This window comes from Pseudopipra pipra, chromosome 7, assembly GCF_036250125.1.
Source record: "Pseudopipra pipra isolate bDixPip1 chromosome 7, bDixPip1.hap1, whole genome shotgun sequence".
NCBI lineage: Eukaryota > Metazoa > Chordata > Aves > Passeriformes > Pipridae > Pseudopipra > Pseudopipra pipra.
This window is the reverse complement of record NC_087555.1, coordinates 21,807,394-21,834,539: the sequence shown is the minus strand read 5'-3', so window position 1 is coordinate 21,834,539 and position 27,146 is coordinate 21,807,394. Positions and strand designations below refer to the sequence as shown.

The window sequence follows — 27,146 nt, the reverse complement described above, 5'->3', positions numbered from 1 at the left end:
GCAGCAGCTAATAAATAAAATAAGCACCAAAGGACAAGAATATGACCTTAAAATCCTTACTCAGCTGCCCTATTAACTTTCTGAACACCACTGAAAGTGTGTGTCAGCTGCTTAAATTAAAGGGAGAGTAATTAAAATTACACAAATAGTAGGTGACTGGGGTCAGTCTCCATCACCCTATCTCCTATATTTCAAAGTATTTTACATTTTTTCCATCAATATGCAATCTTAATTTTCCTTACACATCTCTCAGATACTCTTGGTTTAAAAACAACTTACCATAAGAAGCAGAGCTTTTGACTGATGGCCTGAGCACAGGTTTTGGGGCCATACCCTTAAATCCCTTCCCATAGCATAACAGATGAGTTTATTTCTCAAAGTCTTTGAGTATGAATGTACTTTGTCATCTTTCTTTTCTAAAAAGCCCTTTTAATAGGGAAAAAAAGGAAAATAAAAAAGAAAAAAAAAATTAGATTTATATTTCAGATCTATACTTGAGATCCCCTTTCCTGTGAAGATGGCTAGCATTCAGCAAATCAGCAAAAAAGTTACATTCCTATACTCTGGAACATTAAAAGTAATTGGTAGAATAGTGTGTGTCTCAAAATAATCCAGATTTTTGTACTTTTACTGTAATCAAAGTAATAATATTAGTAATCATAATAATAAATGAAAAAAAGTGTGACTGGGAATTGAACGAGACAAGAGAAACCCAAATGGCAGCATAGGGTCCTGACCAGAAGTAGTTTTTTTCTCAGAAAACATTGAGAGTCTTCTCTTAATACCAGAGCAGCATTTTACTGTCTTTGCTGGAAGTTATTGCACGGGTATAAATTATCTAATAATAATCATGCTGACAATTTATAGGTATTCTAGCAGTGTTCATAAAAAAGGATTTTGAGGGCATGGTGTAAGCACAGCATCTAATGCAGGTCTTTAGAAAGTCTTAGAATTAAAGAAATGAGTGGAGCTATTTTGTGCTGTTAATAAAATATATTGATAAGGTAAAGAGGGAAACATGAACATAGGTATCTGCCTTCTTGGTAGAGGCATTCTTCAGCCTGCAGAGGCAGGAGGAGGAGAGGGAAAGGGGCTTGCAGCTTCAGGAAGCCCAGTGCACACATGGGTTTTGCGGGTGCTCACACGAGTTCTGCGCCTTTTGCGTCGTGTGCAAGTCCAATCCCCTGCAATAATTGCATGTGTTTACAGAAAACATAAATGGGGAAGGAACAAACACTGGGATATGAAGCTATTATTATTAGTTTCAGTGTATTTAAAGCCTTTGCAGTATCATAGTGACTTGTTAGAGCTAACAATGCACATTTGCCTAGTTTTAGTGATCTTAGTCCTACTAAACTTGCTTCATAGCCCCCTCTGCATGATGAAATAAAATTCACTCTTCATTAAATAGTAATAATTATTTTTCCAAGCAATTTAGCAGAATTTAAAGTATTCAGTTTTCTTCCTCTGTAATCCCACCTGTGCAGGCTCTAGGTCAACATGTTTTCTGTTGAGGGGGTGCTATGCTCTGGCTTAGGTATGTATGTGTTCATAAGGCTCTGATTTCAGTGGAAACTCCTGAGACTTACACTGAAGTCCTGCTGTTACAGCTATTAATGTTGTAGCTCTAGAGAGCCATACAGGACATTTGCTGTATTAGACCTGAGGGTAAGCCCAACTCTCTCATCTGGAAGAGGTATTTTGATCAATGGATGAATATGAATGATTCATAAATGAACCCTGAATGAGTAGAAAATGAATTCTTACATAATACTGGCATAGGAGTCAGAGAAATATGGGTGAACACAAGTAGAAGTTGGCAGAATGGGCTTTAGCAGTCTCATATCTGCTCTCACAGACTACAGCTCTTGACTTGGCTTTCTTCCTTGAGCTTTATCAGGCACAAGCTCATCCAAACTGGAAGTTTTTCCTCAGAAGTTACACAGCAATAAATCAGGGCACACCAAAAAATAACCGAAATAAGACATCTGCAAAACCAAACCAATTTTGAAAAAGGCAGGCTGCCACAATGTATGACTACTTTATACTTCATAGCTACCCAAGTGGTCAAAATATCTTTAGCTCTGGTAAAATGCAAGGGAGCATGGTCTACATATTTAACATACCAATACTATTTACTATGCTTCCAAGGCTTTGGACTATGGCAAAACCTACTGAGACTGAAGATCTCCAACAGAGATGGCACAAAATAAGATTAGCTTAAACCAAACCATACAGGCTAAACCATTCTACATCTCTCTCCCCTTCTTTCTGGCTCTGAAATTCTCCTTTACTAGTACCTCCATGGAAATTTTATTCCATTATATTGAATTCGGAAAGGATTCAGATATGTACTTAATCATTAGAGACAATGAGGTGCCATTCCCTTTTAGAGAAAACTGAGAAATGTACAATTCTGCCACATGACAAACCCAGAGCAAAGTAAACCTCCCTCCAAACCCTGTCTTCTCCTCGGAAAAGAAATTAGTGGCTAAAATACATTCCCTCCCCATACCTCATATCTTGCTAGATGAGAACATTTCAATATAGACTTGCTGCTGTGGAGGGTGGCTACTTGTGAGTGGGGCCTTGGATGTGCATGGCTGGAGGTCACATAGAGCCATCAGCATCCAGTTACCTTCTGCATAGACATTCTGCATGGGGAATGCCAGCAGCTGAATGGCAGGGCACTGACTGACAGATCGTCTTTGGTTAGTTCTGTGCTCTACAGTTGAACTCTGGAGGCTTTCTTGAGTGTTTAATTTCTTTCTTCAGGTGACTAAAGAGATCTAGTCAATTTATTCTTCAAATATATTGTATGGATGCTAAGTGAGCTAATAAAAAAGAAGATGGATCTATCTCTCTCCTGACTTGTCCTGTTTTCCTTATATTTTTGTCATTTCTCAGTAAAACTGAAGACAGATGGGAAATGTAGTTTCTTACAAAGTCATTGCTGGTTAGAATGTCACTGAACTTGAAAAGACTTTATTGTAGTCCTCCTAGAAATTGTCTGTCTTCAATGTTTTCCTACCCACCACCTTTTTGTGATGACCGAATTTAGGAGGAAATTCTCATTTTAAGCAGTCTATTTTTACAGCAACTTATCAAACAGTGGCCTTTAGCTGTTGTTCTGTGACAGCCACTCTATTAAAATCCTGATGTAAACAAGTGGAGAAGGTGAACTAGAAGTGCAGATATTTGCACAGCATTACTGTCAGGTAAAATTTTAAAGATAGGTTTTATGAACCCATTATTTGCAGTCAAGGCTTTTGACTACAGCTTCTGAAATCATTTAAGTAGACAAAGTGTTTTGTCAAAACATACTGCTGGGAGTCAGTATGTAGCTTCTTTTTATGTAATTTAATTTGGTTCTGTTGTTTGCATGAAAGTGGGATATCTAGCTGGGCAGCAATAGTGATGCTGTGTACGATCACAATATGGTGAATTTCTAGTGTAATTAACGTTAAATGCCTTTTGTTTTCATTTAGTGCTTAATGCATGCATAATTACAGTGTACATACAGACCTATCAGGGAATATGCTTGAAGGCTTTTAAATACAAACAACAAAGTCCAAAGATTTTATAGTTCTCTTCTTTGGAGTGGTATATGCACAAGAAGGTATACCCATTTTAAAAACACATGGCCTGTAAAGTTTTCTTGACATAGCCTTTGAAAGAAGTGGACACTTTAAAGAGGCAGAGCTGTTGTTGGCCTTTCAGCTCTGAGCCTTGTGTCCGAGGTGATGCTGAATAGGACTGCCCTGTGACAGGCTGGCTTGCTGTGGTCCCCAGGCAGTCATGTAAAGTCAGCATTAAAGCAAGGTATGTGTTAGCCAACCTTCCACTATGCCAGAACACCACCTTCTGTGTGCTGAGATTCTCTGCAGATGAGGCACCTTTTGAAGAACACAGCCTAACTGTTCACCAGATATTCACTCACACAGTTAAAAGACTTTCCAGTAGCTCCTCTACTTCACCTGGAGCAACATCAGGCACAGAACGTGACCCAAACCTGTTGGCTGGGGTTTTCCTGAGGTACCAAGCAGTGTGTGGTCCAGCGTAACTTCATATGAGCATTTCCTATCAGCATTTTGGCTAAGTCACACCTTACAGCATTTTTTAACTTCATATTGAATAGAACCAGTACTTCTCAAATGTACTTTGAGAAAGTTGGGAAAAGTTGGAAATGTAACAGTTCCAAATATAATTTCCAAACATTCTTAGCTACTACTGTCAGTAGAAACAGTGATGACAGGAGGAGAAGACATTTAGCTCCTCTCACAGTATTAACATCCCACTTTGATGTATCTTGTGTACAATTACATGTATACTATAGTTTGGGAACATCTAATCAAATAAAACACATGGTAAACAGTAAGATATAGTACAAAAGCGGCAGGACATGGGGACCAGATCTTCTCCATTAGCATACTGGCAGAACAGTAGTAGATAGATGGAGAAATCTCAGGAGATATAAGAAAAGGAAAGCATTTTTCAGGCAGTAGCAATTGTGGTCATAAAGAGAGAAAGATAATAAGAAAAAAAGTTGTCAGATAAAAGGACAATAGGCGTAGTAAGATTATAAGTCTTTTAGCGATTCCATTCCATCCAGCTCTTCCCTTTGTAAGTTCATTTTGATCTGCTATGCATCAAAGCCAGATCAATTGTGAAAAATGCTCAGGCATCCTTTGCCCAAACATAATCCTACATCTCTGCACATAAATCAGATCAATAAATTAGTTATTACATAGGATATGGATTGAGAAAGCCAACAAATGAAAGAAAACCACAATCACCAATGTATTGTTGCCTATACAACCATGTAATACCACAGTAGCTGTGTCAATTAAGAAAGTGATGAGAACAGTCTCCTACTGAGTACAAATTTTATTTGAAGATAAATTCTACCTTAGAGTAGCATGTCCCTGCAAAACTGATGCATTTATAGCAGTACACCCCAAAAACCTCTTCCATGCATCGCTTGAGCCATACAGTTGTAATTTTCATGTATTAGTAGTTCCAAATTTCAGTCCAGCATTCTCTTTCTTTCAAAATTAGTCCTGGTTGTACCATTTAATCAGCACCATTTTCTAAGCCAATTACTTGGAGCAATATGACCGCTGGTACTATACCAGCCTCAAGTCCTGTTCTGCCACAGCTGCAAAAGGGGCAGTGAAATGGCATGATACCAGCTCTCTTTGGCCCTGATCCAGCAAAGCACTTAAACACCTGTTCAACTCAAAGTATATGAGTAATCCCAGAGAAGACAAGATGATAAATTCTTTGAACCAGTACCTGCTTAGATTCATAGACTGTGAAAACAGAAGGGAACATCTAAACATCTTGTCTGACCTCCTGTATACCACAGGATTTCTTTGAATTCAGTCTTGCTCAGTCTTTCCTTTCTTTCAGAAGATAACATCCAGCTCTAATGTCTAAATTTTCAGAGATGGAGAAATTATCACTGTCATGCATAAATTGTTCCAATGATTAACAATCCTCACCAGGACAAATTTGTACATTTTTTTCAATCAAAACTTTATGAAGTCCTTTGGATTCACAAAGTATTGTTGTGTTTTAATTAATTGGAATGAAGAGGCATGTATTATCACATTTCTCTTTTTGTATATATGCTTATAGACCGCAATTAAATCAGCCCTTTATTTTTACTTTGACAAATTGATAGGCAGTGTTCTCCAGGTTTCTCAACAGACAGCAGCTTATTTGGCCTTTAATCATGCTCCTGTCTCCTATCAGACTCCTCTTGTATTGTTCTTCATCTCTACAAGTCTGGTTTCTGGCAAAAGAACAGTATTTCAGGAGATGTCATTGCTCACCACAGAGACAATAGAGATTCCTACTTATAGTCGCTTTTTTACCTCACCAGGGGTATGATAGGACTTTTGACTTCATGGCCACATTGAAATTTTGCACAGAACCATTCTTCACCTGCCAATCCTTTCAGTGGTATTGTTTTCTATGATAAGTGCAATCTCCTTTAAGTGCCCTCCCACATTCCACAGTTTTTCCTCAGCTTATAAATTTACCCTCTTTGAAATGCATAGTTTGGTTGTGCCCAACTTAATTATGACCAAAGTACTCCACAACAGTTTTCATTATTTCATTATTATTTTATTTCTTCATCCCTTACTTACATGTTCTATTCACAGTCTTAGTGCTTTCTACAACTTTTTGTGACTCTTTATTTTTCACATCATGAATTAAGATACCAAAGTATCTTAATTATCTTAAAGTAGTAAGATTAAAAACAGACTAGAAGTGTTCATACTCAGTGGATGATCCAGCGTTTCCAACTACATTTTGAGACCAGCATCATATTCAACCAGTTTAATACGTACTATATCGATTCTGTAATATTTGCATTTTGTAATAAAATGTTGGGTGATATTAAATCAGAGCACTGCATATAAAAACTATGATTTCTCCCTATATATGTATAACATCATAAGGTTTTCATCAAAAGATATCAAGTTATTCTGATGAGATCTAAGTTTCATTAACCCTTATTGATTGGCTTAAATTATGTCATTCTTCTTGCATAATGTTGCAATCTCAATATCACTATTATTTGCTTGTAATATCTACAAAAAATTGTCCACATGGAGTTCCAAAATACAACAAAATATTTCTTAAAAATTATTATTGTTATTTAAACAGTTTTTGGTAGAAACTCAGAGAGCAAAGAAGGAGATCCAATGTTGTGAAGAGAGAGGCCATGGGCTAAAGATCAGTCTTGAGAAGTTTAACTTTCCAGAGATAAGCAGAAGTTTAAAAGGAAAAATCCCAGAGGAAATAAAAAAAAAATAAAATTTTAAAAAAAGCTCTTTCTACAGTAGAAAAGAAAGGATTAAAAAGAAACTGTTTTAATGAAAACTGAAGAAGGGAGAAGAGAGTAAAAAAGTCAGTTATCAGAGATGCTTGAAAAGAAAGACTATAATACAAAGCAGAGAGGAGTTGCTAGGGATGACAGCAGTAAATTCAAGATATTTGTAATGCTAAATAAAAGATTCCACCTTGAAGGATGACTGACAGACAGCAGCACACGAGAGCAAGGCACTAGCCTTGTGTAAGCACTGTTTCTGTGTAACTAAATAGTAATGATAGTTAATCGTGGGTTTACACAGGAAGAGAAGAAGCCTTAGCACATACAGATTCTGATCTCATAAAATCCTTCCACGTACATAAGTCAATTCATGTACCATTTCAGCAGCTTTTCATGCACTCTACAAGAGACTAATAAGAAGCAAAGCCACAACTGACTGGTGCTGTTGCCAAACACAGAAAAATACTGGAAGCTGGCATGGTGAGGACATATTCAGCTAAACCTGATTTCTCTTTTCCTACTGAAGAGTACTTAAAAAAAGAAGAAGAAAAAAAGATGTAGTCTTTGGAGAAGGATAGTTTTAACAGTTTTAACAAGATCTTTTCTGTTTGCTCCATCCCCCTGTGAGGGTTCAGAGCACTGGAATTTCTGCAGGCCTCTATTTGAAAATAAGGGGCTAATGAAAAGGTACGTACATGGCTTGCTACCCTAAACTAGTCCTCCTAGAATATCCTGGGATTTGCCAAAGCACTAAATGACGTTGACATAGAACACTTTAAGGGAAAAGTCACCTTTTATTCTTTGCTTTTCAGTATTTAGAAATGTAGCTTCAGTTTCCTTTGTGTTTTTTGTATAAAGGAAATTCATTTTGAATAGAGATGGGTCCATTTCTTTAGGTTTGATCTCAATGGATACTGAAGCTGGACCGCTGCGCCTTCCAACTCTTGCAATTTCTGGGGAAAGAGAGGGCAGACAGGTTTAGATGAAGAGGACAGAGGAATAGTAAAAAGGAAATATTTAACATGGAGAAGAATCTCAATTGCTGAGAGGAACAGAGTTAATGTAAGGCCTAACTATTTCTCTAGGAAGTATGTACAATTAGAACTTTTGCTAACATGCTACACTGTCTAATTTATTTTCAAGTCCACGAAATTCCATGGTGTAGTGAAATTTCCTCATGGCCATTTTAATCCCTGAATCTATTCTGTGCTCCATGAAGGTCAACCTGTTTAGACGTCCCGATATAAGCAGGCCTTTGCAGACATAGGGTTCCAGGGAATAATGCTGCTTAGTGGAGAAGTGGGTCCTCAGAGGTCACAGGTAAGACTCATTTTGCTTATATCAGCCCTGACTTTAGATGGTTTTTTTTAGTCATAATAGTTTTTCTAATACATGGTAGAAGCACAAAAAGCCACTGCTGTTCAGAGAAGTTCTGCATGCGCTCAGACACCTTTTCTTTCTCTGCTTTGGATCTCTTCCTTCCCCGGTGGTAAAGCATAGTGGGGAATCCTATGATGATAGAAGCAGTCGATACCTTTGTAAGAACAGAGAGCTGTCTTTAGCACATGTGTGCCTTTGGTTCAATAAACAACTAGGTTTGCACCTAATTTTCCACTGAATGATCTAATACCAGCAGAGAACATTTGCAGCATGGCACAATGCTAGTCTTTTCAGCTGCCATTTTCTTGACCATAGTGAGGCTTTTTCTTCCTTCTTGTGCAGAAGGTGACGGGATTCTATCATCTGTGATTTGAACTAAGTAATAGGGTTTTTTAAGGCAAATTACTTTCTACTAGGCTCAACTACTTGATATCCAAATAAAGAAAATAATTTAGCCCACATTAAAGAGAAGAGGTGAAAGGTTTGGGAAGATTTGGGAAGGCTTGGGAAGGAAAGGTTTGGGAAGGAAAAGTTTGGGAAGGGAAGGTTTGGGAAGGGAAGGTTTGGTAAGGGAAGGGAAGGTTTGGTAAGGGAAGGTTTGGGAAAGTTTGGTAAGGGCAGGGCAGGGCAGGGCAGGGCAGGCAAGGCAAGGCAAGGCAAGGCAAGGCAAGGCAAGGGAACTTGCTGAGAAATTGCAACACAAATTCTGATTTTGTCAGAATGTTTTGAAATTATGCTCAGCATTGTTTAAAATTGAGTTTGTTTTTGGCTTAGTCTCTGCAGTTGTACAAGTTTGGGAAAGAGCTATTTTTTGTACCTAATGCTGAAAGTCACCCGAAATATCTTGTATCATTATTACCTATTGACTGTGGTGAAGGAAAAGACATTTTAAGAAAATATGTTTCAATGACAGAAGCAAAATAAACACTGGAACATATAACTGGTAACTCATTAAATAAGAAATCCATGCTTTTATCTAGCTCTTCAAACGCATTTTAGGCACTTCAACAAGATTAGAAAAACACTTTTATGCCAAAAAAGAAACTCCTTTAATCACTTCTCTTCTAAGAAGATACCTTCATGAAAAGAGAAGAATTAACCTCTTTGCTGCCACTATTCCTTTTACCACAATAAAAAGCATTTGTAACATTTCTAACACATTTGGTTCTGTCAGATGGAAACAGCTATGTTTCAGAAACATTAATCATACAGGAAGATATTGGCAAGCATATATCTTGCTGGAAAATTATTAGTATACACTAGACCATCATTAGTCTACTCTAATGGAACAGCAAGAGTCTCAGTTTTCCCAAGTGCCACAGACAAGGCTAGTCTATCATGTTTTCTTTATTCCAAAGCTATTTTTGTTTTTGTAGTTTTATTTACCTATTGCATTACATAGAAGGAAAGAAAAAACCTCAAAAACTTCGACTTGTAACAATTTAGAGGGTAAATAAAAACAAACAAAGAAAGAAGGGGTGAATAACTAAGAGTCACCATCCAATGTGTGCATCCCACTGAACTAGGAACAAAATAGCTGCTGCAGTGTAAGATGACAAAACAATGAAAAGATGTAGTCAAAACAAGAAGAATATATACAGATAGATACATATATATACATGTATATATATATATATACATACATACTGCATTACTGGACACAACTAAGGCTGAATTGTCTCCATGAATCCTTCTGCACATACATCCTACAGTATAGCAAAGTAATAAGATCATACAGCTTTTGGGTGGTTTTTCTGGAACTCTCTTCAGAATCAGTGGAAAGCCTGAATGTCAAGCAGAGGGAAAACCCTTTCACAGACTGGATCCCTCTACCTCATTTCCCAGCCTTGAGTCCAGCCAAGGCCAACCTCTTGCAGACAGAAAGTTCAGCTGTTGTACTACCTCTTTACACCCCTCAATGGGAAAAGGGGCAGTGCTGATGGGGGAAGGCGACTTCCTATTTCAGCACAGAGCATTTTGTTACCACCGCTGCTGCTCCCTCCAAGTGGTCTTAATGTGATCTTAGAAGATAAAGCACACTCATCTCTTATTTTTTATTTTTTAAGGTCCTGTTTCTGGAAACTGGTATAGGTAAAATAAATAATGGTCTCAGGGCTACACCACATCTTTTCTGAAAGGCAAAAGCTCTTTCAAATTTTTCTCATCTTTTTGAAACTGCTCTTGCTTTTTTTGCTCCCAAAATGCAGTGAAGTAAAACTCTGTTTTAGTCTGTTCAGCCCCATCAGCACTGCCTTCACATCCCAGCAGGTATGCTGCTCATTTTTGGGTTTCTCCAGACAGTATGTAAACTTCTGGATACTTCTCTGACTTACCAAAGGTCTTCTTTTGATGTTTGCCTATAGGAGCCTTTAACTTTGGGTCCTCCTATTATTTTGTCCAACAAGTCAAGGCTTGCTGTCAAGGTAGATGTTATTGTGGAAATGACAGAATATGTTCAAGGTCAGTGAATAAGTTCCCTTTCAATAAAAGCACACATTATGTCCAAGAACAGTCAAAAGGGTTAAAATACAATCTTTCCAGATAAGTTTCTAGCCATATGAGGCTCAAAAAGTCAAAAGATTTGAAAGCTATTAGTACTTCTGTAGATCATCCTCTTCCAGACACTCTTTTTTTTTCTTTTTCCTTTAACTGACAGGTTGCAGTTAAAAATTAAAGTAAAAAGAGGCCCTCTTTTTGCTACATACTTTTAATGGAACTGAAGCCAAAATAAGTCAGACTAAATTATGGGAGTAAATGACCTCCTGGGAAGTATAATACCAAATTCTGAAGAACTGTAAAGAGTTTCCTTTGATCTTTTTAGCTTCACAGCCTGAAATTCAAAATCTGTATTTAATTTTAGATTGCATATGCCAGCTTTTAAGTTTCCTTTCTAACATGATCTATCATTTTAAATGATAGGACACCTTTAACTTGTATTTCTTGAAAATGCTGACTCTCCTTCCTTTATTCTTTTACACTATAAAAACAGATATAAATATTACTAATTGCAAAAATAATTTGAGGTTGGGTGCTGTAATGGATAAACCATTGACCTTCACTTAAGAGACTGTGCCTTCAAGCTCAACCTGAGTTTCTAAGTGAAATGACTTTGATCTGAGACACAAGTAACTTCAGTTCAATGCCCTAAAGGATATAGATCTAGAAAAAAAGACAAGCTGAGCACTTAACTATATATTCCTGTTAAAATTTAGGAGGTAGACAAAGGATACTATTTTTCAAATGTGGTATAAAGGGTCTATTTCTTTCTATAGCTACAGAGTCACATTGCAAGAACTGTGTTCCTAAACCAGAAATCTCAGAAGGCACAACAAGCTGTATTAGCTCTTGGCTGGAGAATTCTCTGACCTCTGCACTTGAGCACAGACTTTAGATATAGGCAGCTGGAATAATCTCCCTCTTGAGTCCAGAAGAGAGCCACAAAAGTCTTTATGCCTTATGCATTATGAAAGAAGCCACCTTTTTGAGGAAAAGTAGGTTGTAGCAGGTTGGCTGGAAACACGACATGAGAGACCTGCTGCTAACTATTGGGCTTATACTGGAAAAGCTCTAGGAAAAGTGCTTACAATGCTTTGTTATGTGTCCTTCTCATGATCGGCCAAACAAAGATACGAATACAGTCCAGAATTTTGCAATATAACAGCATTCTGAATTGGATCCTGGGGGAATAATTTGTAATGCATAATTTATCTGCTGAATTTAGTTTCTGCTACTAAGAAAATATCCATAAACTGGTCATGATTGCCTCACACATGTTATTTTTAAATGAAACAACTGATAAAAATTCTTTCAGATTATTTGGAGTTATTTGAGCTATATAGAGATAGTTCCAACTGACTGGCTCATTTACATGGTTTTGTTTCACTTTCCTGATTATGAAAACTAAGCAGTCAACCAAGACACCTGTGTCCCAAACCATTTCCTATATGGGAATACCTGGTGTGAATGTAGCATGAATACACAAATACAATAAGGAGGTCTGCATTTTCTGCTGTTTTGAAAGGGTGGTGCCTCTTTGTCTGCATAAAAGAAATGGTCTTGAAGCAAGAGGCTGAACTTTCTGGGGTCAATCACTGTAGAATTTAATCCAACCCTTACTTCTTATCACAGCCCATCCCAGACAGCAGTTACTGTTACCTTCCTTCTTCCTAGTGAATTGCTGACAAATCATGTGGTTGGTCTATGAAAAATAGAAGAGATCAAATATATACAAAATAATTTTGAAATTGTATAACCTCAGAGAAAAATAGAAATGGCAACATTGGAACAGAACAATGAACTGAGTCAATGTAAAATTGGGTTGTGCATAAGCCCTTTCGCTCACTGACAAGGTAAAACAGATTGACGCGCTTTGAGGCTGTGGTTGCTGATAAGAAATGCCATTTGTAAGACTTTTACTCCCAGCCAAAGTGGAAGCAATTAAAATATTTAGAAGTAGCCTTTTTCCCCCATCCAAGATGAAGCTCATCTGGGCTTCCCTAGCATCGGTCGTATCTGCCACAGTTCTGGAGAGAGAGAGGCAGACCAGAACCAGCACCACCCTCGAAAACCTCAGAGGCAGGAGTTTGTACAAGTTGGAGGAGTACGGCTAATAGGTGTGCTATCCTCTGTGCTATTGCTGGCTGCTCAACAGGTTCAGAAAGGGACATTGTTGCCTTTGGCTTATGTTTTCGTATATCTGACAGTCTTCCTGCTCATTTTTGCTTGCTACAATATTTTTTTTCCCCAAATTTCTAGCAATAGAACAAAGGCATACGGAACAATTAATTTAGGAAGATATCTGAAAAAAATATTGCCAATTCAAAACTATTCTCAAAAGATCAGGGTTACATAGTGCCAATAATCAAAAATTTCTAAACTTTCTTAAAGTTTGGAATATTCAGGTCTCAGTTTTACCTTACCTTAAATCTGTAATGGATATTAAAATTTGTTCATTTAAGATTTCTTATTTCTACAATTACAATATTAGTCATCATTGACATAAAGGTAATATTTACCCCAGCAGAAGCTAATTTATGTTTGTTAATATTCTATCAGTGATTTTAAATCTTCCTCCTAAAACAAACAAAAAAAAAAACCACAACCTGATTTTTGTGGCAGAAATATGAAACAGAAACCCCAGACTCAAGGTTAGTTAAGTTTTTGGTTAATTATGAATGATATAAATTTTTGTCTATTAATCCTGCACATGAAAGTTTCATTCTCACGTAAAAATGAGTGTGAATTAATTTTAAGTGCAAAAGAACATGTCCAACAGTCCTGCACATAAGTATTTTCATGAGCTTGATGGGTAATTTTATGACCAGCTGACAGAAGAAAACTGAGCTGGAGATTAGAAAAGACTCCCAGTGAAAGTGCTGGTACTCCTTTACAACTTAAACAGGCAAAGCATTCCAGAACACGCTGTGATTTTTAAGTGAAAGTAGACGAGATAGATAGAAAAAAATCACACTTAAATTGTCTGAACAAGCCCCTTGCTGAGAAAAAGTTGGAGGGATATTACATATATATAAATATATATCTATAAATATTAGCAAATCAGCAGATTTGACAGTATCATGTGTCAGTTCCCCACTGCATATACAATTGTCATATATCTGGTAGTCAGGTGGTGCCTCACACTGAGACTGCACTGTTTTCTTCCAGAATCATCAACGTCCAAAACTGACAGAGAGATCATGATTTTTCATATGTTGTATTTACATTCTTAAATAAACAGCCACTATGCTTTTAACAACAATAGGAAAAAAAGAACAATAATGTTCTGCCCTATAAGTGTATCTACGTGTTATCTAAAGTACTTGATTTATTATTTTTACACATATTTATTTTTTGATCTGTTGAAAAAGATTTTTGACAAATCAGTAGATGACAACTCCACAGAGCTATGTAATCTTGGGATCTTAGTGGCAGCCAAGGAGCCTTTTGCTTTGTACAGCAGAGGCATCAAACACTTCAGAGATGTAAAGAAACATGAAAGCATATTAACCACTATTTTCACCCTCTACTATTTCTTCCATATCTCTCAATTATTTTAAATTAAAGATAGCTAAATTCCTTCACTGTGAAGAATGTAGAATTTTACAGTTACATAATCTGATGCAGTGTCAGTCCATGACACTTTCATTATTCTGTTTTTTTCTGACCTTGTTCACAGCTACACGTATGTAAATGAGGAGGAAGAACCATCTCAACTATGATCAAGTTTCTTTTGATCCTCCTCAGAGTGTGACTGCCTGTGTTTGTACACACATTGGCATGATGGGGCTCCCGGCTTGGCCACAAGAGCTTTTAGGTGCTGAGGTAATGCAAATAATAAAAAAATCAGAGTTGATTTATGTCCTTATATATGTGAGTGTCTAACTAGTATTCAAAAGGCATTACTCTCAATTGGATGCTGGAATATATACTGTATGCCAAATTTGTGATTCATACTGACTAATACAATACAAGTAATAGACTTGTTTATTTATTTGTATTTAATTTAAAAGAAAAAGGGTGACCATATTTCTAAAAGATTACATCAAGCCATTGTCCCAGAAAAAAAACCACAGAGATGTTTACTGAAATGAGTTAAAAGATAGGGCTTGATAAGTTAGAGGGCCATTCTCTCCTTGTGGAGATAATGTATCTCCCATTACTGTTAAATGGTGTTATATGTGCATATTAAGGAAGAATATTAGTGATTAATAACAACCCACATTTTCCAGTGTGCTGAACTCTTTTAGGGACATTGAAGGTCCTGAGAGGTGCCTAGTTTAGCTCAAGTGTACCTTGAATGAATGTGTGTTTTATAGCAGATCTTTAAACAAAGCCAGTGGATTCAGTGCAGTCCAATGTAAACTTTTGACATACAACAATGTAGCTAAGTGTGCTTAAGGATAAGAAAGAGTATTTATTTCAATGCTGGCAAATAGTGGTGGTTGGTCTGTCTGCAGCTCCAAATTAGGCCATTTTAGCACTCAAAAGTACTGTGGATTTTTTCCCCCTTACTGGTTAATGATATTAACTATTCATTTGTTCCCGAGAAAAGAAGGAAAAGGTTGTGTCTTAGGCTCATAGTAACTTCAATTAGTTGTTAGCGAAAGATTTTATCCTGGTAGCAAAACCAGAAAAAAATCTTTTAAATTAATTTGAAGATGCCTACATTTAGAGAATGGCATTGCTTTAACAGGGCTATGCAAATGAGTCCAATTTAGCATCTTGTATTCAGCTGGAAACCATTGCTAAATGATCGGGATAGCCAGTCACAGATATTAAAATGAATTATATCTAATCTGAATTTTAGTCACGCTACATTAACTAATAGAAAGTTATTAACATTTCAAGAGAAAAAAAGCTTTTGCCTGCAAAATTAACAGTGGCTGAGATGTGACCTGTGAGCCATGCAGCCTGATCACTGTAATGACAGTGTAATGGCATATTTACATTAAAATCTCTGCAGCTAATATGTGATTCAGAATTGGACGTTAAGTCGAGGATTATTTAGTCTGGCCTGTTGGCCTTTCTCTAAGTAGTTTTTTTTTACTTCAATACAAATCTGAAACTTTTCATTTCATGACTATTTATGTGACTAGTTTCTATGGCTATGTCTCTCCATCTTTACATCATCTGCTTTATGTGACCAGCTTACTCTTTCATTTTTCCCTTCCTTTTTCCAATATATTTATCATTTTCTGCGGGCATGTACAACTTCAAGAAACCCACATTAGTTGCAAGCCAGTCAGGAAAAGGGAAATGTTTTTCTACTTTTTTTTTTTTTACTGCTAATTTGCTTCAAAAGGCAGTATGTTTTCATGTTTTAATTCCTACACTTTTTAAATATACAGCACCCTGGAAAAAATGGGTAATTCAAAGCCACCTTCATCTGGATAGAAGAAAACATGTAATTATAAAGCTATTCTTATCCTTAGCAGGCATTGACAACCTGCTACAGTTTCTCCTGCTGCCAGTTCATTTCTACCAGTGAAAAGGTTTGAAAGTTATGGACCTGAATATGTGGCAATTGTATCATCTATAGCATTTGTTAAATTTGTGGAACACTTCCATATATGAATTTGCTCAGTTAGTTATTTAAACAACACATCAATGTTTAAAATTGAAAAAATACAATGAAATTAAGAAACTAACTGGATAAAAATACAGCTTTCATACGATAATTAGAGTATTATTCAGAGAAGTCCAGTTTAAAAATGAGCTGGCTTGGGCTTGTGTTGGTCATCTGTAGAAAACAGGACATTTTCAAAAAGGCTCAGACCCCAGAAGGACCTTCAGTGATGAGGACAAAAGCTGGATACAATATTAATGCACTTCCTTTTTGTAAATTTAATGTGTAATTTAATTTTTGCATTAAATATGTGGTTTCTTGCCATTTTCTATGAATCTATAGGCAGATACTAATTTATTGTGGAAGATACTTTATTTTTTTAATGAAATCTGTTTGACTGAAAAGTATCTATGCAGATAGAGCTCATTACACAGATTTGTAATAAACACAGGTGCTTTTACTGCAATGCGCAGCTTCATCATATTTCTGAAATCTTTATTATGATGCAGTCATACAATAAATGCTGATCAGAGAAATAATTAGAAATTTGTTCTAACATGGTAGTAAGCTTAATTTCATTTGATGTAATAATAGTGAACTCAAATAGAGCCAAAGATGCCCTCTTTTGTGGTCCCAGGTGTATCACAAGTGCTGTAGACCCCATGGCTGGTAGATTTTGATGGCAGCGGGACCAAAGCAGCTTCCCTGATATTATGGGGCTGCCAATGAGACCCTTCAGAGTCATTTTTTAGTTTCCTTTTATCATACTTTGGACATGGCAAAGTATATAAGAAGTATATAAGAAAGCTGTACCTATTACTACAGTAGTTTCTGTTTCCAGTTTAATTAGCTGGAAATACAAACCATGTAAAAATGAAACTGCAAAATCTTTGATCTCCAGATTTACTCTACCTGTGGAGAGTAGGAGAGGTTAGGAAGACAAGACAGAGAGGCACCTAAACAGGAGTGAACTGGAAACTCAAAGATATGTTGGGTTGTTTGCCTATGCTTACCATCTTCAAAGCTTAGAACAGGAAAATGGTGTGGCTCTAACAGCAGGTTTCATTATAAAATAGAATAAAAGCCAGGTTTGCTGACTTTATTTTTGAGAGGAGAAAGATAAAACCCTACTCTAGTTAGGTTTGAAATATTTTCAATGTTGAGTGGTTCTCAGAGGATCTTACTGGAATGTGGTCCTCTGAACCTGCCAGGGCAAGCCACTGGAAATTCAGTGGGCAAGAACAACTGTCTCTTAGTAAGGTCTGTCTCCATTCTCAGAAATATCCTTTGAAAACAGAGGTTTTCAGGGGGTGCTGGTAATGGTGAGAAAATTCCTTTTGTCACAGAGATATGTTCATTGGTGAGCCCCCCTCCTTAGTAAAATGAGTAGATTCCTATACTTCATTAAAAAAAATTCTTAGATGTCAAATGTTGATCCACTAGCTCCTGCTTATCCCCTGCCTACAAGTTTCTCTCCTAATAAACAAACTGGAATCAGAGGAATTCTGCTGAATATTTTGCTTGCTATTAGATAAGACCATACAACAATGAATGCTCATGACCTCACTATTTTCTTTCAGGTGATCCATTGTTCACATATCATAAACATGCCAGGAAACACTGTTGTTCAGTGCCTTCACTGTGGATATAGAGCAATTTGGAATCAGATAAGCTTTTGAGATGTGGCTTTAGCTATTTAGATAAAGGTATCTGCTTGCTTTGGTGACAAAATACTCAACAAGGCTCACAAACAACAGAGAGACATTGTGCTTCTTTTTGAAAACTGCCTGAACCTCACCTATTTCTTGACTGCCAGCACTGCATGGGAAAGCTTTTTACCTAGTTTACTACCAGACCTCATTTCTCCCCCCTGCACCTCCCTCCAGCCATGTCCTATGATATTTGGAGAAGATGTTATTCCACTGATTTTTTTCTGAAGTGTTTTGGTGTTACGTGAATTTAAGATCCTACTGGGCTGTTCAAGCTGGCATTTAAACTGTAGTTTCCTACATTTTGGATAGACTTCTCAAATTGCACTCTTGGCTTGAGAAAATTTCCCAACTTTTTATTTTTCCTGAGGAATTTCCTTTCCATAAATCAGTGGAAAGGAGTAAAATATACAGACATAGGGGTAGGGAGGGAAAAGGCTGTAATGAATTCCCAATTAACAAAGAGAAAGAGTTCTGCTACTTTCTTGAAGATTCTGTAATGGTTTGTGGAATCTGCCTAAGACCAACATTTTTAAGACATGATAATTGTCTTTATCAACTTTTAATTTTGTGACAACCTTGCTTTTCAATGGCTTTATTTTCAACACCAAAGAACTTTCAATAAATTAATAAAATATCTATATAATGATAATGTGCCAACTGTGGTACAGGTAAAACAAGTTCTTCAGGTTTTTCTGCAGAGATGCCACCTGAAGCTATCAAAAACTCTTATTTTCAATAAGTGGATTGAGCCTTTAGTGGAGCCCTTCTAAATCACTTTTGTAGGATTTATTAAAGAACACACTTGAATTCTCTCTTCATCCCCCTCCCCTGCCTTGTTGTTCTCCAAGGCTTCCTATGATATTCTTTTATTGATTATGGGGTCACCCAAACAATTGTGACTGGCACTCTCCTCTGCCTGTGCATTGTTCCCTAAAGCATCTCCACGACTTTCCTGATACAATATTGTACACATCAAAGAAACATTCCAAGAAGGCAAGAAAAACCCTAAGCCTGTGAAGCAAATGATCAGCTCATCTTCCAAACCTTTGTAAAGTCTAATTCTCATTCTGAAGCCTACAAAATTGGCAATACCCCTAAACAAAGGTTAAACAGCTTGAAACTTTGAATTGTGACTAGCAGCAAAACCTAAGCAATACACATATGATCATGTGTGCCCATGAACTGGCCTATGCTGTTATGAGGGCCAAGCTGTTGTGTGCTTTCTTTTTTTTTTTTTTTGCTTTTGGCTATTGCCTCATCTGCTTTGACCACTAGTTAAGAGTGTAATTTCCTTCAAACATACTGTTTACAGATTCTAATATCATCAGCCCTTGGCCTGCTTGCTGGCTCCTGTTGTCACATCAGTCATATATAATTAAATGGTAAATAATATAACCAGATACTTTCCTTATCTTATAGAAATCCTGCACTTTAGTTTTCTCTTTGTTGCTCCCTAATTCTGTTTTTCAATGCTGACACTCAAGGGCTAGGCAAGGATATCATAGATTACTTGCGATACATAATAGAGAGACTTTTCTCCTAAATCATGCAGCTGAGCAGATGGAAGTATTGTAAGCATGTAGAAAAATAATTAATAATTTACATTGTATAAAATACCTTATGACTACTGTGGACTAGCCCTATGGAAAAAAGAGGGAAACAGTGATTAAAGAACTTGAAACTAAATGTCAGCAAGCTATTCACTTAACAAATAGCATCCTAATTCCTTTTTGGCTTTCTATGTTGTCACTGTAGCTACATAAAACATAGCTTCTGCCCCCAAGACATTATAATTTCTCTAGAAAATATGAGAATTCAAGTAAGAAAAGAGAAAGTTGGAAATAGTTGGGGGAGAAGCAGATTCTTTTGCATGTTCTGTTCATCTCAGAATCATTGTTGGGTTTTTTTCTTTCCTAGTCAGATAGGGAAGAAAAGACCAACAGGGCCTTATTACAGGGCCTCATCTAGGAAACATGCGTTAAAGCCTAGAGCTTGACCAGGTAGAGCTAAGAGACAAGGGAGATGAATGAGCCACAAAGCAATGTCATTGCCACCTCTGAAAGACTCCTCAGCTGTCAAGAGCCCACAGAAACTGCCCAAGCCAGCAGGAATCATGCCCAACAAACGGAAGATTTCAAAGGCAAAATCCCAACAAACAGATTTATGTACCAAAAGCTGGAAAAGTTGGTAAAGACAGTGTAAAATTTTTTTTTACAGTCCAAAATAGTGCCCTGATATGTTCCTAAGAAAGAAAGCCTTACCCTAAAACAGTTGCAGCCGTGAGTCTGAGTTCAGAAAAACAAAGAAACAAACAAAAATCCCCAAACCATTGCTTATAAAAACAAAGAACATCCATGCTTTGCTCCCTGCAATGCTCACTCTTACATTACCTCTAAAATCCTTTTTTTCCAAACCAAACTTCTAAGTTCAAATCCCCACAACAGTCCCTGGTTCACCATCGGGGTCACACGTCGTTTCCACTCTGCCTATAGGAAGCATCTGTAAGCCATAGCTATATCAATGTCTTGGTTGTCCAACAAACACAGCCAGTTCTTTAATTGGTTTACGCTTTTGAATGGGCACACGGAAGTTACCAAAACTAACTTAGGACATGTTAATATTCTTGAATGTTGAAATCAACATGGTTTACACAACTGTTAATGTGACATAAAGATTCCAGTGGACTGTTTGTGCAATCATCATACACCAGACTTAAAATATAGCTTTGACTTGGAAGTACAAAGTAAAAAATTAGATAGCATAAAATAACATAAAATAAAATAGTTCCTCCCCTAATTCTAAAACAAATTCCTATTGATAGTAGACAGTATAATTTAGATATGAACTTGCAAATTGAATTGATCAGCCATGTATCTCATATTTTTTCTCGTATTAAATTTAGGCCATTCCTAATGTTACTGGACAGACAATGTCAGCAAGTACAAACTTTTGAAGTTAAAATTTCTTTTAAAATACAGGTCGACTTTGACCTTTACAAGGACACTTCATGTAAAACTAACTCACAAACATTTCAGTTCTAAAATGTTAATGCACTACAAGGTTAATTGCTTTTATTAATCCATTAAACAAGAACTGTATGCCCTTTCTTATATTAACCATTATTTACTTATTTCATTCTTATGTCCAAAGTCCAAAAGCTCTTATCTTTGTTACAAAAACTAACAAAGAGTTAGTTAGCTATATCTCATAAAAACTCAACTGGTTTCTATTTGAGTGCCTTCATTAGTACTAAAAGTCTTGGCACAAAAAAACAACATGTGGCAAACAGGGTGGTCAGCAGTTTTTTGAGATCACTTACTGCAGCAGTTCAAGTCAAAGAGACTAACATATCTCTTTTTTGGTTATAAAAATATTTCTTTTCTTCCCCTTGCCTGTGATTTGAGAACAAGAAAGGAGATTTTTATGTGCATATGCAGCAATGGTAAGCAGCTGTAAAAACCTCCCACCCTAAAGATTGATGAATATATGTTTCATTAACACCAGCACATCTGAAAGACATTTGACACTTTGGAAGACCAACTATGGTTCTTTAAAATGCTCCAGATGAAATGCCTTATAATGTGATCTCTAATGGCCATCTCAGAATGGCCATCTCTGCTGCCTTCTCCATTTAAAAATTTATAAAACCTTAACTTCTGAATGTACCTGATCAAAGTCTAAATGTTTATTTTGCTAGGGTATTTGGAACTATACTTGCAGAAGCAGTAACGAGACCTGCAACATGAAGATTTGAAAAGCCATTCTGAAATCCACATTGTTTATATTCTTTTGCTATTTATGACATTAAAGAATCACTACACCCTTCAAATATCAAACAATAGATAACCACAAAGCAAATAATTTGTGGCCATGCCACACCATATTCATTGAATGGCTGTTAAGAATGAACACATCTGTGAGGTTCAACGTCTGTTTGTGGGTATAATGCAAAGAAATCCAGAATCTGAACCAAGTGGACAACTATTTTCTACAAGTAACATTTTCCAATTGCTTCTAGAGCCAGCCCTGGATGGAGGCCATGCACATAGTGCTTGTAAAAAAAGAGCTCTCCTCCACATATCAGTGGCATGTATTAGTGGTCCAGGCAGAAGGCCCTACAGGATGCTTGTCTCACACCCCCGGAGAAAAGATTGGCCTCCACTAACACATGTGGTAGCACTGAGGACAGTAAGGCAGGTTTCCATGCAGACTCAGGTAAGCTCGAAGGCTTTTGTCCATTCAGAATGAAAAGTACATTGTACTTGACAATAACCCTGCCATTTGAAACCTCGGGGGTTTTAATCTTATAAATAATAGAGTTCAGAGAAGCTGGGTTTGCAAGTCTGCATAGCGCTGCCCAGAATTCAGATTTATGTAATGCGCTCATAGGTACGTGGTACTGAAATGCATGCAAGTGTTATGCCATACAAGATTCGAAGCCTATATTGCCCAAAAATATGCAATGCAACACCAATATTTCTCTCTGTTACGCTATTTTCCCCAGCTACTATGAGAACATCCATCACTCAACAGCAGGTCAGAGCTATCCAGTCCACTGCATGCACTGATACAAATTTCTGCTTTCTGTTGAAGCTCCTGTTAACTAGCATGATGTTCACAGAGCAGGACACTATGTAAAATGAGCTAAAGTAGGTGCAAATTACACACACAATAAAATAATTTTTGCTCTTTAGGACTGATAGCAACTCTTTCTTCGTATATGCCAGCCTGTGTATTTTGAGAAAACTAGAAAAGCAGGGTTACTAACTTTCCTGTTTTGTACAAGCATTTGAAGAGATTAGTTTATAAAGTATCTAGAAAGAGCTATGGTTTAGACATATAATAACAAAGGGTATGAAATTTAAATTATTCTTCTTTGGGCATCAAGAAAAAAGTTGCAGTAGTTCTTCTGCAAGATGAATTCATCCCTCAAATGCTTTCAGGCATCAAAATAATTCCTACTGGTTTAGGATGTGAAAAATTTTTTTGAAAAATTCAGTAGCATAAAAAAGAATCTGTTAACCACATTAAGGGATATCTTTGTTTGTAAGTGCATTCAGGAAATAGGGAACATTTCTTTGGCTCCCTATCCCACTTTAAAAATGCAGAACACTAAAATGGCAAGCATGAAGCTAACTGTCAGCCCATGCAGTTTCACTGTGGGGAGGTTATCACATGCAGCTTTGCTGCTTTATTCATTGCTTGCAGCTCGTCCAATCAGATAACCTTAACAAACATGATGCTGTCAATTGCCAGATGTGCTACATGCTATGCAGCACTTAGGTTTTGACGGACTAAAATTCTTCTCTTTATGTAATCAACCACCAGTCACACTATGAGATTCACAAGGAGTATCTGGAAGTGCTGTCAAGTGCCAATTAGTGATGTTGCTGACCCAAAAGATAAAGAAGATTGTAGAAGCCGCCACCCAGTATAATTCTCCACTCCGGTGTCCTTAAAGTGGACTATCGTTTATGAATGTACTCCTGCAGATGAAAGGGAAATAGGAGGTCAGTTGTTCCTGTCTTCAACAATCTTCTGCAATCTTCTCATAATGAATTGTAAATAGTGTCACTATCAACCTCCTCTTCCTGCACTGGAAAGCACTGCAAATGGCTCCACAAAGCCAAACACTGATAATATTGTTTCTCTGGACACAGAGCTGAAGGCTGTCCTCTGTCATGTCGTGTGTGGGTCTGCATGGCTGGAGCTCACCCCAGGCTCCAGTGGTGCCCTTTCTGCCTCGCCACATTCCCTACTCCCTTATGATTGTGGGGTACATCCACACCACAGAGATGTAGGGCTGGAAACCTGAGCTGTTCATCATTTGAAGACAATCTGAAGATTGATGAACAATCAATGGAAACGTCTTCCTCCCCCTCAGAGCAATTCTCAGCACAATCTGGCAAAATGTCATTATCACTTAATATGGTTTTATCACGAGGTGTTCCTGCTTTCAGAACTGCAAATGATTTTTACAAGGTCAAAAGCAGAACGTCATGCTCGTGTGTTGGCCATCTTGAACTGCAGAATAAAGACATCTTCTTCAAAAGGCAGTATCACTCTGGTGCACAGAGAATACCTGACAAGTTTGGATTTGAAATGACCAGCCTATGCGCAGTCCTTTCCTTTTAAAGCTTGCAGTACCCAGTAGTCAGTGTAGATACAATGCATTATTAATTAGCATATACAAATCCTATTTATATTAAAAAAGCTTGCTTAGTGAAGGAGACATAATTCCTGTTATTACCATTCCAAATAGCAAAAAACAAATATTGTATACAGAGCTAATAAAAATACAGGATACGAGCAATAAGCTTGGAATATATTTGTATTCTACACATGTTTTTCTTTATGTGAGACCACTATTTTTCATGGTAAATTATATATGTTAACAGAATTTTTCTGAGTGTACTCATGTTCCTAAATGGCAATGTTCTGAAAGAGCAGTGCTGAATAGACATACCATATGGATCTGTAATACTTACGCTACACAGCTATTGCATATGCATGGAGGGGTGCAAAATTACTTCAGAGCTTCCTGAACAAGAATAAGTGGGTGCGGACATCTCCGCACCACCAATCCACCAAACAGTTTGTTATCAAACCATATTTTTACCATTTATACCTATAGTCATGCTCCAAAGTCCAATGAAGTTGTGGCATCTCTCCACTGCTAGTCTGGTTCAAATACCACTGAAAGCACATATCGGACAAACATTAAAAAAAAAAGTTGAGTAAACTTTAAGCTTATTCAGGTATTGAATTCTTAGGAACGCAATGGAAAACTGTTGGTATTGCAGGAAAGACCGGATCAAGCTGGCAAACTGTCTCCGTGTGCCATAATGTAGCAAATGAGCAGAACCATTCCCTGGAAGGTGGCAGACAATTAGAGGACAAGTCACAACAACAAAGGCATTCCTACTCAGTGTGAACATTTGTCAAGGTATGGAAACAATTTACAATGTTTTTAGAACTGTAGTTCAGGTCAGTTCATTTTTATACTCTCCCATATGGTTCTGCTCCTTCTATTTCCAGAGTGAACCCTATTTACCTGGAAGGGTACTACAGAAAATATATTGTTTGCAGAGAAAGTGAGAGTCATCAATAAAGAAAACTTCTCAAGATAGGTACATTGAGTACGTGTATTGGTTTGATCTGACAAGAGAAGAAAATGGCAAACAACTTGTTTTCTACTTGAGAGGCATCTGAGAGCAGAGCACCAGTCAGATGCTGTACTGTGCTGTACAGAGGCTCAGCAATAAAAGTACTGTTTGGGTGGAGGGAGCAAATAAAAGTGACTCTCAGGCACATTTTCATCTTTATGAAACAGCCTGCCAACAGACTAAATAGCATTTGCACCAGGTTTTCACTTCCCCCCAAGCCTGGAGAGAGAGAAGATTCACTTCAACCCTTCCAAGCATAAGTGGCAGCACAGACCAAATCAAGTGGTCATGGCTCTGCTGTCTCCTACATGAAAGCAGAAGGGTCATATGCAGTTAACAACAAAACCTCTATGCCACATCACTCCTTACGGGCCTGGACTTTCCTCACCACAAATGAGGTCATGAGCCACCCTTCATAGTGGCTTTCATCCCACTGAATCCCAGCAAAGCAATGTTCCTCTTGTTCCTAAGCAGAGACTTCCCCCTAGAAATACTATAACTTTTACAGTCACCCTTGGAAAACTAATTCCTTTCATGGTAAAGTCCAGGAAGCACAGTGTAATGATTGCTCCAGCTCTGTGCTAGATTAATACAGAGCATTCAAAATACTTAGGAAATGGCATATTTTTTCCCCTAACAAATCATGCAGTATGTTGTCCATACTGAAGTGACACATTAGGTTGGAGTTTCAAGCTTTTGGAAGGCAGCCACGGAAGACAGAAACCATATGATGCCAGAGTGGATTTATACTCACTAACTTACATGAAACTGGCACAAGCCCCTAAATATTAGCCTATGAATTTTGAAAACAAAACAAAACAAAACAAAACAAACCCAAAAAAACCAGGACTTGGAGGTATTAGGAAAACTTCCATTGTCAGCAACTACAATGGATTAATCTTAGACAGGGAACTGCAGTATTTAGTTAAAGATGGAAAAGAATAATAATTTAGCACCTCTTTCAGAATAGATGAAATTCAATGCAAAAGGAGAATGTCTTCTCCATGAAGCTGCACTGAAAAATACTTTTGCATTCATGTGACATTGAGAAACAAATGACAAAGAATTTTCCATTAATAATTTAATTTGGGGGCCAAAGGGCCATCAATAACATCATAAGCATATAACATGGAGACAAGTTTATCCCTGAGATAAGCAATCATAGTGGAGTTCCTTACAGCATGTTTGATTTTAACTCTATGGAATGCAAAATTTAAAAAAAAACATAAATAACTGATAGGGACAGCTGCCAACCCACCTCAGACCGTCATATCTTTATGCTGAACACTTCAAGTGCAGAAAAATGAAGCTGTGGAGCTGGAAAGTAGTGTATTACCAGGAGGTTCTGAGCATCTCCATCTCCCATGTCTATTAAAAGACAACACAGAAACAACAGTCAGTCAGTCATCATCTGGCAGGATCATTATAGCATTAAAATTCAGCCCCGGTGTCTAAAACAATACATTCAAGATCTGTGATTTCTAAGGAAAATTTAAGCATCCAAGCTGAAGACCCAAGTTCCTTTTGTGGCACATACTTACCACTGAAAACAAAGATTTTTAGCAGAAAGTATGTGGAGTTGAGGTGATGTTCAAATCTGCCAGGAAATGATGAAGAGAGGTTAATAATCCAAAATTACATTTCCTATAGGACTAAGCTATGCACACAGAGCCTCCAGTTAAGCATTAAGATGTAACCCACATCCACATTCAGCAAAACTCCCTGACTCATAGGCACTTTGTTCCTTGAGGGCTAGACGACTGGATTACTCTTTATTTTTAAAGATGGATGGTGGTGATGCTGCTGCTCATCTTTTATAGCAGTGGTTAAAGCACTCACCCAGAAACTGGTGAGCTGACTACGGTTCAGCGACCTCCTCAGTGTGAGGGGGTTCAAATCTACAGCTCCAGCCTAGTCTCTGACAAACAAGTTAAGCCACAATTGCTGGAGATTTGGGGAAGAAGGGCAGAGAAGGGAAA

The 27,146-nt window shown here is 37.3% G+C and overlaps 1 long non-coding RNA gene across 1 annotated transcript; it reads right to left on the bottom strand.

The window, feature by feature from the left end:
- Positions 1-225: 225 nt before the first annotated feature.
- LOC135417616 (uncharacterized) lies at positions 226-27,146 on the bottom strand. The gene is made up of 3 exons (XR_010432139.1): positions 26,709-27,146; positions 26,426-26,535; positions 226-426 (listed from the first exon to the last, which is right to left on the bottom strand). It is a non-coding gene; the product is annotated as an uncharacterized LOC135417616 (long non-coding RNA).